Consider the following 10443-nt stretch of genomic DNA (forward strand, 5'->3'; position numbering starts at 1 on the left):
GTGCGGCGTTTAGTCTGACAACGCGGCGGAGGCATTGGCAAAAATAATAACTGCCCCCCTTCCCCTCACGGCTGGCGAAATAAAAAAAAATGTCACAGTTTCGCCCTAACGGCGAAGCAATGAATGCGATAGCAACACAGCAATGTCATACGAAGTAAGGTGAGCGGCTTTGGTAACAATATGAATTGTAGTAAACATGAGCTGATTAAGTAAGCAGGTGTGCTGCGGCGTAAGTAGACCGACATGAAGAGAGACTCGATGACCACGAGAAGGCGCGTGTGAAACGATGGTGTTGATGAGAAGCGCTTCCCGTGGGCAGCGCGCGTGCGAAGGGACACACCTGTAGCGCTGCACTGCCGATCCGGGCAGCATTACATGTGTAGCGTGCGTTGGAAAATGTGACCCGACTATTACTAACTGAATGAACAAGCGTGGTGTGAGCGCGCACAAACAAACATGAAGAGATCACACTGAATGACTGCAGACAACGACTGTCAAAACGCTGGCAGCAAGCATACGCCGCTGCGGGCGAAGGTACGTGCGGTCTATCGCTTCAACAGCAACTGAGCCGCGAATGCACGGCTCATAAAGGTCAGAGCCGTGTGGAGATAAGAGACGGTGCGGCGAGCGACGAGCGCGGTTGTTGGCAAAAGAAAAGTGCGCCCCCCCCCCCCCCCCCCCCCGCTTCCTCCGGCGCTGGCTTCCCGCTTCCTTGCTTGCGCGCCGGAGAGATAAGAGACCGTGCGGCCGAGCGACGAGCGCGGTTGTTGGCACAGTAGAAGTGCCCCCCCCCCCCCCCCCGCTTCCTCCGGCGCTGGCTTCCCGCTTCGTTGCTTGCGCGTGGGGGATTGAGTGCGTGCGTCCCAGCACGCTTGCGCTCAGGCATACGGCGCGCGGTGAAGATTTTATCTATACGGAACCTCACGGCGACGGCGACGCCGACGGCAGAAATCCGGTTGAAGTGTCCATATAATTGCTATCGCAATAAAATCGAAGAACCCGTAACCGCTGTCGTAACACGCGACCGCGCAGCCTGTAAAGATGGTGGCAGCTGCCACGCTGAGATAATGGCGCGAGCGGAGAAGCCGGAGGGCAGTGCGCGTGCGTAATAGTGACTAGACGATCAGGCATGGTCCTTGTTTGGGCTACGCAAATAAAGTGACTGCTAATTTCCAAGTATTGTAAGTTTTATTGAAATCAAAAGCAACAACTGCACCATCAACAGGAGAACCTTTTTAGCTGTGCTAACGAATGTTTCATACTGCCGCTTTAACTTTGGTGTTGTCATGCACAAATCTCATGACAACACTTCACCAATCAAGATGTCAATGCCCTAAAATGTTCAAAATGCCTCCCTTCCACAGCAAAGCAAAGCATAAACCGCTCTCGCGTCGAGTCGATAACTCTGCGCAGTACGACAATTGAAATTTGGAGTCGGATATCTCGGAGCACGAACACGCTAGATTAATTCTTCCGACTGATACTGTGTAGAAACACGACTGCCTCTAAGTTTTCAATACAAACATACCCACTTCCTGGAGTCGACAAAAAATAATTGTTCAATTTTAGTGAATTGGGCTGCTCACAGCGTAATTATCACCTCACTTTGTGCCCCCCTGGCCACATAACTTATTTGCAAAGGTGGTCTTCGCGTGCCTCCCAGTGCCTAATTTTAAGAAAACCATAAAGCTTAGTTTTGAACAACCTGTATTATCAGGCACAGCCGCCAAGCACATGGCTGTATTGGGTAACGTCCTTTTCCTATAAGCTCGGAGAAACCGATACCTGGCTTCGCTATAGGGCTTCTTCCTCTTTCTGGGGTTTTACGTGCCACAACCAGTTCTGATTAGGAGGCACGCCGTAGTGGAAGACTCCGGATTAATTTTGACCACCTGGGGTTCTTTAACGTGCACTACAACGCAAGCACACGGGCGTTTTTGCATTTCGCCTCCATCGAAATGCGGCCGCCGCGGCCGGGATGCGATCGCGCGATCTCCTGCTCAGCAGCGCAACGCCTGAACTGACTGAGCCACCACGGCGGGCTACAGGTGTTGCTCTAGCCGTATAAAACGCTGGTTTATCGTGCGCAGAAACGGTGAATTTCGGTGAATGATAAAGGCTACTATCATCATCATCATCATCATCATCATTGACAGAAGCTGACCCCCCCCCCCCCCCCCCCTCAGAAAAAACCTGGATCCGCCCCTGTGCGATTTCATACGGCGTCGCACCAGTAGACGTCTGCAGCGCTGTGTTAACCGCATATCCAGCTGCCGGAAGGTGGACGTCCCAATGGGCCTCTCCTTTCTTTACTACTTTTGTATATGGAGCGAGTCTTGCCTGAATGCTCTGGTTTGTTCGCTCAGTAACGCCGTTTGCCTGGGGATGAAACGCGTATGTGTAATAATGCTGCACCCCCGCCGTGGAAAGGTACTTTCGTAGTTCCCGGCTGCGAAATGCTGAGGCTGGATCTGATATCACTTTCTTCGGCAAGCCATGCCTACATTCAAACCTGCGTTTCAGAAAATCGACCAAATGAGTAGATGCCAGGGATGGTACGGCCGTCACTTTCACGTATTTGGACAGATATAGTCCGCAGCTACAATGATATAGCGGTTTCCAGCAGTGGAGGTGGGTAGCGGCCCTATGTAGTTGATACCAACTGTATGAAAGATGTCTTCCGGTACCTCAACAGGTTTTAACAGTCCAGGCTGGCACCCCGGCAGTCGCTTAAACTGCTGACACGCTTCGCAGTTGGCGACGTAAGAGCGCACATTACTTGCATCTTCGGCCACCAGAAGCGTTTTGTAGCTTGCGGAGCGTGGCTCGTTGGCCGATGTGCCCTCCTTCGTGGGTGTCATGAATGGCTCGCAGTATTTCTACACGAAAAGATTTAGGAACCGCCAGGAGGTAACATTCTTCCGAACGGTCCTTCTGCCACTGATGACGGTACAGTACACAATTGCTTATTGCAAACATCGAGTTTGTTTTTGTGCCAGTTATAGAGGCAATAATTGTCACGAAGCCTTTGTCATCTTGTTGCGCTTTGGTTATGTCTACTTGGGCAAAAAAGATGTGATTTTGCCTGTTGCGTTCCAAGCGTTCGAGGAAGTTGCGTGATAAGGCATCGGCGATGTTATTCAAGACCTCGACGCACGTCGAAATCATATTATTGAAGCGTGAAAATCCACCGGGCAAACTTGTGCTTTAGCTGCTGCTTGGAAAACATCCACTTTAACGCAGAATTATCAGTTACCACGGTGAATCTGCGCCCAAAAAGATAGTGTCGGATTATCCGGAAATCCCCGAAATTCTGGAATTTCTGTGAGAGATGGCGGAGGCAGCGCGGTACGTACCAATACTGTGGCGACGGAGATGTTGGCGTCTTCGAAGCATTTGCTCATGGCAGCGATTGCCTGCGTGAATACGGCGAGATCGCTGGAAACCGCATTCGAGGTACAATTGATGACCTCTGGCGTCGATGGTGAGGTCGCTTGCGGCGCGGTACGCAAAACAAAGCCCAAGGGAACGTGTACAGCGTCCCTTGCCACCGAGGTTGTTTCTATACCCACGGCAGTTCAGTCGCTTCCCGTCTGCAACCGTGTGGACGGTTGCAGACAGCGTGCTTACTTGGACAGGAGCGGTAGTGATCTCGGTTGCAGAAGCCAGAGTAGTAGAAGCAGTGGGACGGGGAAGTATGCGTCGGCTCCGCAACACAGTGTTCGAGTGCAGGTTGTCCAGCAGAGGTTCGTTGGTAGGCTGCGCCATTGTAACGGAATAAATGAGACGCAGTGACAGCACCCGTTCCTGGGCCAGCTGCTCTAATAACTGTCCACCTCCTACTCTTCCTCTACCTCGCTCCTTGCGCAAGCAGCCGAGCCCCGGTGCCATTCTTCCACATCACATAGCACAGTTTCACACTTTTAAATATAACGGAGCCGACGTTAGCATGCTTGACAAGAGAAGAGGATGACGGACCCTATAAAAAGCTATAGCTAAGTCCACTTGGAGCATTCCTGGTTGATCATAACAACTGGAACAATGTTCTAATACAGCACGGGCGATGTGTATGTTTGTTTGTATTGAGCGGCATTTCATACCGCAGGTTTGCTAGCTTGCAGCGGAAAGATGCCCTATAAACGCGACCTAGCGCGCGAAGAGACACGCGATGTGGCACGGGCGCCGCCTAGCGTCGATACGTGCACACTATGCATTGCAGCTGCATATTATTAAACCAGGTAGAACCCCATGTGACAGATGTACAGGTAGCGGTACAAGGTAGTTAGAGAAGGGTTGAGGAAGAAAATAAAGTTTAAGGAAACATATGCAAGAATGCTAGAAAAACTACATATAGTGTACCTGATTATATCAAGCTGTCTAGGTGACTATGTCACCGCCGCGTTTCAAAGGGGATGCCAATAAATCATCAACATCAGCAGCAGCAGCAGCATCGTATCATGCCACTTGCCTTGCGATGTGAGATGCGCGCCGGGAAGCGTCTATACGTGCGCCCCTTTTGCATCGCAGTTGCGCATTATTACACCAGGTGACACGCCATGTAACAGTTGCATAGGTAGCGGTAGAAGGTAGACAGGGAAATTCCACCAGGTGTCCCGACATGCAGCTATTACATATAGCAGTTACATGCTGCATGTAGCTGGAACTGGTTAACTCAAGCAGGCTAGGTGACTATTTGTGACCACTCCTTTTCGAAGGGGATGCCAAAAACCTTCATCATCATCAACAGCAACGTACCGTGCCACGAGTCAAGGGATGTGGCGTGTGCCCCACGTAGTCTGTATGCCTGTATTTGCTCTTCAGTACACATTATGGCGCATCCTCACGAGGTACGAACCTCTGCTGGAGAAGCGGCAACGTCGGGCAACCAGGCAACGTCGGGCTCAGCAGACCTCTGTGCAGTGAGGAGCAGAAACCGCAGCTCGCCGTCGAAGCCGAGCGTTCAGTTCAGATCATTGTCGTGAAAACGACGCGAAAAGACTTCGCCGCAATGACCCTGAAGTGCGTGGTGCCGAAAATGGCGCCTATGGAGCCGCTCTTCCAGCTTACGCTGTGACTGTGATGCGTGTGCCGCGCAGGACTGTGATTTTTTTTTTTTTTTTTTTTTTGCTGACGGACGCGGACACGAAAAATGCTGACCGACTAGAGGCCAACAGCGTCGCTGTAATGATTAAGTCTAGATTGCAGAATAGTGAGCTCGCAAACACGACACAAACTAGACTCCAAAGCTGCACTCATCGCCCTCTTCCGTGCACCAACTCGAAGATAGCTGGCCGCGCGGGAGATATCTCTGCAACTACACAGCTCGTTCAACGCGGTCCGCCACCCGTTAGGGTAGCTCAATGGCGATGACGCGTTGCTGAGCACGAGGTTGCGGGTTCGAACTATGTCGTGGCAGCCGCATTCTCATGCGGCCGGAACACGATAACGCTCTGCTACCGTACATATGGTGCACGTTAAAGAGCCGCGGGTAGTCAAAATTATTCTGGTGCCGGAGCCCTCAATACGGCGTTTCTCAGAAGCCTCTGTGCAAATTTATAGACGGTAAACCACACTTTTTTTTTCAACGCGATCTTAGTTCTACAGTTCGGCAGGCGGCGCGCTTTCACTAATATTTTAGTCAAGCTTGTACGCATTCACTCGGGGTTCCGAGTGAATAGAAAGGCGTGCTGGTGTTTATATATATGATACCACGGTCACTGAAACAGCTTCTTCCTGGCCATTCGTTTTTGCTTTCATTGTTTGTTTTTGTTGGAGGGTCGTTACCGCTATTCTCTATTGATAATGGAAGTAACGGAACATAGCGAGGAATACAAAAGAGATACATAAAGTTGACGCTCAGAGCATAGCACTCTGAATGCAACGACGGCGCCGCCAAGGCGACGCACATCTTCACAAGGCGTCAGCAAGTTCTCACAGGCACTTCGTAGTGTTTTTTGTGATGCGCGTACGATATGTGAAAAAGATAGACAACACGAGCGCTGGCTTTCACCACTGCGCACGTGCCGGATACGCTGCACAACGTCCAAGTCGGCACGTGCCCAAAGCCCCGGCACCGTTCTCATGTCCCGAGACGTAAGTGGCCCAAGTCGCAGTCTGCACATTCCGCATCGCTGCCGCAATCAGTTGCCTCGCTGAGCTTTGTCACCACGCTATCGCCATGGGCGCTGCTGCACTTGACAGTGAATGAGCAGTTCGACAGCCTAGCAACAAACGTAAAATGTGCCGTCATTATTTTTCAAGCCTCATCGCTTAGTTGACCATTCTTTCTTGTTGTTCTCTCATGCAATCAGTATATTAAGATGTCTTTTTTTTTCTTGTTGGCAGAATATTGCGAAGGTTCCGAAAAGCCGTCCCAAAATCGGTCCCAACCCCGCCTAATTAAAAAAAATGGTTTTACGTGCCAAACCTCCCATATCATTGTGACGCACGCCGTAGTGCCCCCGGGGGCTTCAGGTTAATGTCGTCCCACTGGGGTTCTTTAACGCGAGCTTCATTCCGTACACGAGGGTTCAAAAAGCATCTGGGATCGATCGCATGACCACGAGGTCAGCAGAGCGACTCCACAGCCACTAAACCATGGCGGTGGGTTACCTAGGGAATTTAACCTAAGGAATTTCCTCCAGAAAAGAACAAGGACGCATCGACACTGTACAGTTGTCACGGCTATTGTACTACTGTTCGCTGAAAGGTGCGCAACCGTAAGGAACCCCAAAACAATATACCCCCTCTCCTCCGAACAAAGCAAAGACAGCGAAGAGAGCCGTGCGTTGCTAAAGTGGCATTTTTGTGTGCGGCCGCGTAAAAAAAAAACCATGGTCATTATTTTTTTCCGCTTGGTATGTCGGACACCACCGCTCTCGATGTCTTCTCTTTCTGACATCTGAGTAAATTGTAATGACGTGTAGGCTACGACAAAATCAGTACAATGGATGAATTAATTAATGCAGTGCAGCCATTTTTCATACCAATAAAGCACGATGACCTAATCTATTTAAACTCGCAGCACTTTCTTTTCAACCGCCGGCTTTTCGAGAACGATACGAATGCATTGAACAATACTCGTTAAAGGAACAGTTTAGGTTATTTAGAAAACAAACGAAGCTTCCATTGCTTGAATATCATGTAAGGTGACCTTCTTCCTTTCTTACTGCATTGACAAGGCGGACGACGTAGCATGAGCGACCTTTCTGCTACCCTGGCCCGTCCAATTCGTTATTTAATTACTGCGGCGGCACGGTGAAAATATGAACGTGCACGACACGTTGGGGCTTTATTCTTCTGCATTTCATGTGTTGTAGTGAACTGGGCGAGTTGGAACGCGTTCATTGTGCATCAGGACAAACCAACGACACGGACGAGAACCGACGACCCAAGGTCTGTTTTTGAACTGAAACTTTAATGACACGAGTTCGTGTCCTCGCCGGACCTCTAATAAAAGTTATTTCACTCACTCACTCACTCACTCACACGTGACACAGCGGCACACACCGAAAACGGGTAAACAAACGAACTAAACTGACGACAAAACAAACCAAACCCAATAACAAGTCGTTACATATTATTGAAGTATGCACATTCACCCAGCGATAAAGAGATAGACATTTGACTCACACCGATCTGCTCGTGCCCCGACAAGCATCACCTACCCCACGTGCACGCTGGTCTTTGTGTCTTTTGACGATGTCCGTGTATGTAAAATCCGGTTCGCAAACGCAGGAACAATGACTCTACAAATGGGGAATTTGTGGTCTTTTAGTGAGTTGCAGTGTTAGTTCAGGCGAACATTTGCGCATCGGCCGGGCCAAATGAACACCTTGTCACATGAAAGGGGTACCTTATAAACGACACCAACATCACAAGGCACGAAGCAGGATATTCGTAAACATCCACTAGCCTGATGACATGCCCTGCCTTCAAAGTTTCTTTCATTGGCCGCACAAATATTGCCATGTTTGTTTTCGCTGAAAACAACAGCTCAACATCGTAGTTATATACTGGCAATCTTTTTGAAGCGGTCTGATACAGCGTGTACATCCGATATAACCACATATTTGCGCTTCTAAAGAGCTTGGGCAAGTTCCTCAGGGCACTATTTTTCCGGCGGCTTTTATCCTTTATCGCTCTCCCTTTGTTGCGCTGCTACACAATGAACACTTCAGATACTAGATTAAGCATTACACTGTTGAAGGTAGCCTCGTACAAGTCGCTCCTTTTCACGCGGTATCCACCGAGCTGGCTTTAAAAAAAAAGCATAGCACAGAAACATGACGCAATGCGTCGCAAAAAGCGCTCCTTTTCACAGTAGAAAAGGCCCACTCACCTCGTTCACGTCGAGCCACAGCCTCGTCGGTGATCGTAAAAGAACGTGCGCCGCTGACGACCCCGCCGACAATACGTTTTATGGCTGAGCTGCTTGGGCCGCTTTCTCTGCTGTCGTTTATCTAAACGTTATCGCGAATCCTTGGTTCCTAACAGAGTGGCCCTTGATTCAAAGCTAGCAGAACAGAATGACCTCGCTTCTGTCGTCTCCAGGTCATCTATGGGGACGGGAGTTTGGCTGGCCACCAGGCGAAGAAAAAGTACGAAGTTAGACAATGTGTCACAGGGCATGAGGAGGCACGGAGGCAACGTTGTTTTAAAAAAATGGAAATATGCGAAACCCAGGAATTTCGGTAATCGGTTTAGACAAACCATAACAACTTATCCTGAAGGCTCGCTGCGTCTGTTTATCATAGCTCTGGCTGCTTTGCAAGTGTGTTTATGTGCGTGTGTGACCGCACATAATGTGCGTTTAGGTTGTATTCTTTCGCTTGTTTTATAGATTGCGTTGTGCTGTGTTTGTAGAGCCGTCTCTTGGAACAAAGCATACAGCTATGCTTTAGTGCCTGCAAACAGTCCTGTGCCACCGTTGCAAGAGACCCTGATCGATTGAACGCGGCATTCACCGAAGTGAATGACAGTGAATGAGCAGTTCGACAGCCTAGCAACAAACGTAAAATGTGCCGCCATTATTTTTCAAGCCTCATCGCTTCGTTGACCATTCTTTCTTGTTGTTCTCTCATGCAATCAGTATATTAAGATGTCTTTTTTTTTTCTTGTTGGCAGAATATTCGGAAGTTCCGAAAAGCCCTCCAAAAATCGGTCCCAGCCCCGCCTAATTAAAAAAAAATGGTTTTACGTGCCAAACCTCCCATATCATTATGACGCACGCCGTAGTGCTCCCGTGGGCTTCAGGTTAATGTCGACCCACTGGGGTTCTTTAACACGAGCTTCATTCCGTACACGAGGGTTCTTGCGTTCCGCTCGCATCAAAAAGCAGCTGGGATCGATCGCATGACCACGAGGTCAGCAGCGCGACGCCATAGCCACTAAACCACGGCGCGGCTCTCGTCGGGCAAAAATTTGGTAACTGGAGCGTTGAGCAACGCAAATAGGAACTAGTAGCACTGTTACTCGTAACCGCTGAGGCCCGAGAAGTTTTGCATTAGTGTACGAGACCGTATCTTAGGGAACTGTGATGTCGCCGGCGATTTAGGTAGATATACGCGCAGAAAATACCCGGCGGCTCCCGCGCTCCTCAGTGTTACTATTTTTAGGACACAGGGTGTGATAAATTCATTGATGGAGAGGCGCTATTAGCCTTGTGCACGACCGATCCCGGCGCTGCCAACGGCGTTCCGGTGATGTCACTCAGGCCACGCCTTCGTCGCGTGCTATGCTCCGGCTAGACTAGCTGCGTTACCATTCGTTTGTTTACACTCTAACTGCGTGCTCGCGAAGGACGGCGCTCTCAATTTTCTGTCTTCATCTTTTCTCTAGCGTTATTTTGTAATTGCCAACAGTAGGAAGACAACAAACGTTATATATTGTGACGTATGTTCACTATAACCACCAGATGTGGCAGCCCTGTGGCTATCTATTGCGGTGCGCTGCTGAGCTGAGCTCACTGATTCGGCCCCGGCCGTAGTGGTCGCATTTTTATAGAGGCCAAATGCGAAAGTGCTCTTCTATACTTAAATTTAGGTGCATGTTAAAGAACCCCAGATGTTCAAAATGAATCCGGGGTCATCCACAACGGCGTGCCTAATAATCAGATTGTGTTTTGGCATGTATAATCTAAGGATATATTCTTTTTTAATGAAATTGTTTTTATTAGCAACAGCCTTTCTTGACAGGGACACGATCTCGTGACTTAATCATAAAAAATAGCGCCGAGCGAGTAAAGGATAGTCTGAGAGTCTACGCAATTTTGGAAATCAATCACTAACGCAGGGCTCATTCGCAAAATTTCGCGTCCATAAAGTGGTATTGTAATTTATTACAAATTTTGCAATTCGCTCATTATTCTAGTCGCTCGGTGCTGCATATATAAGACATTTTTGACAAGAAAAATTTAATTCCACTGACCAGCGGTTTATCTCG

The 10443-nt window shown here is 49.2% G+C and overlaps 1 protein-coding gene across 1 annotated transcript in view; it reads right to left on the bottom strand.

Moving 5' to 3' along the window:
- Positions 1 to 8399, bottom strand: part of LOC119458364 (solute carrier family 22 member 7-like) — a 31346-nt gene extending 22947 nt beyond the window's left edge. The window contains exon 1 of the mRNA XM_037720195.2: positions 8342 to 8399. The gene's annotated coding sequence lies outside the window, so the exon portion shown is untranslated. The remainder of the gene's footprint in view (positions 1 to 8341) is intronic.
- Between the last annotated feature and the right edge of the window lie 2044 nt (positions 8400 to 10443).

Source organism: Dermacentor silvarum, chromosome 7 (assembly GCF_013339745.2).
Source record: "Dermacentor silvarum isolate Dsil-2018 chromosome 7, BIME_Dsil_1.4, whole genome shotgun sequence".
Classification (NCBI taxonomy): domain Eukaryota; kingdom Metazoa; phylum Arthropoda; class Arachnida; order Ixodida; family Ixodidae; genus Dermacentor; species Dermacentor silvarum.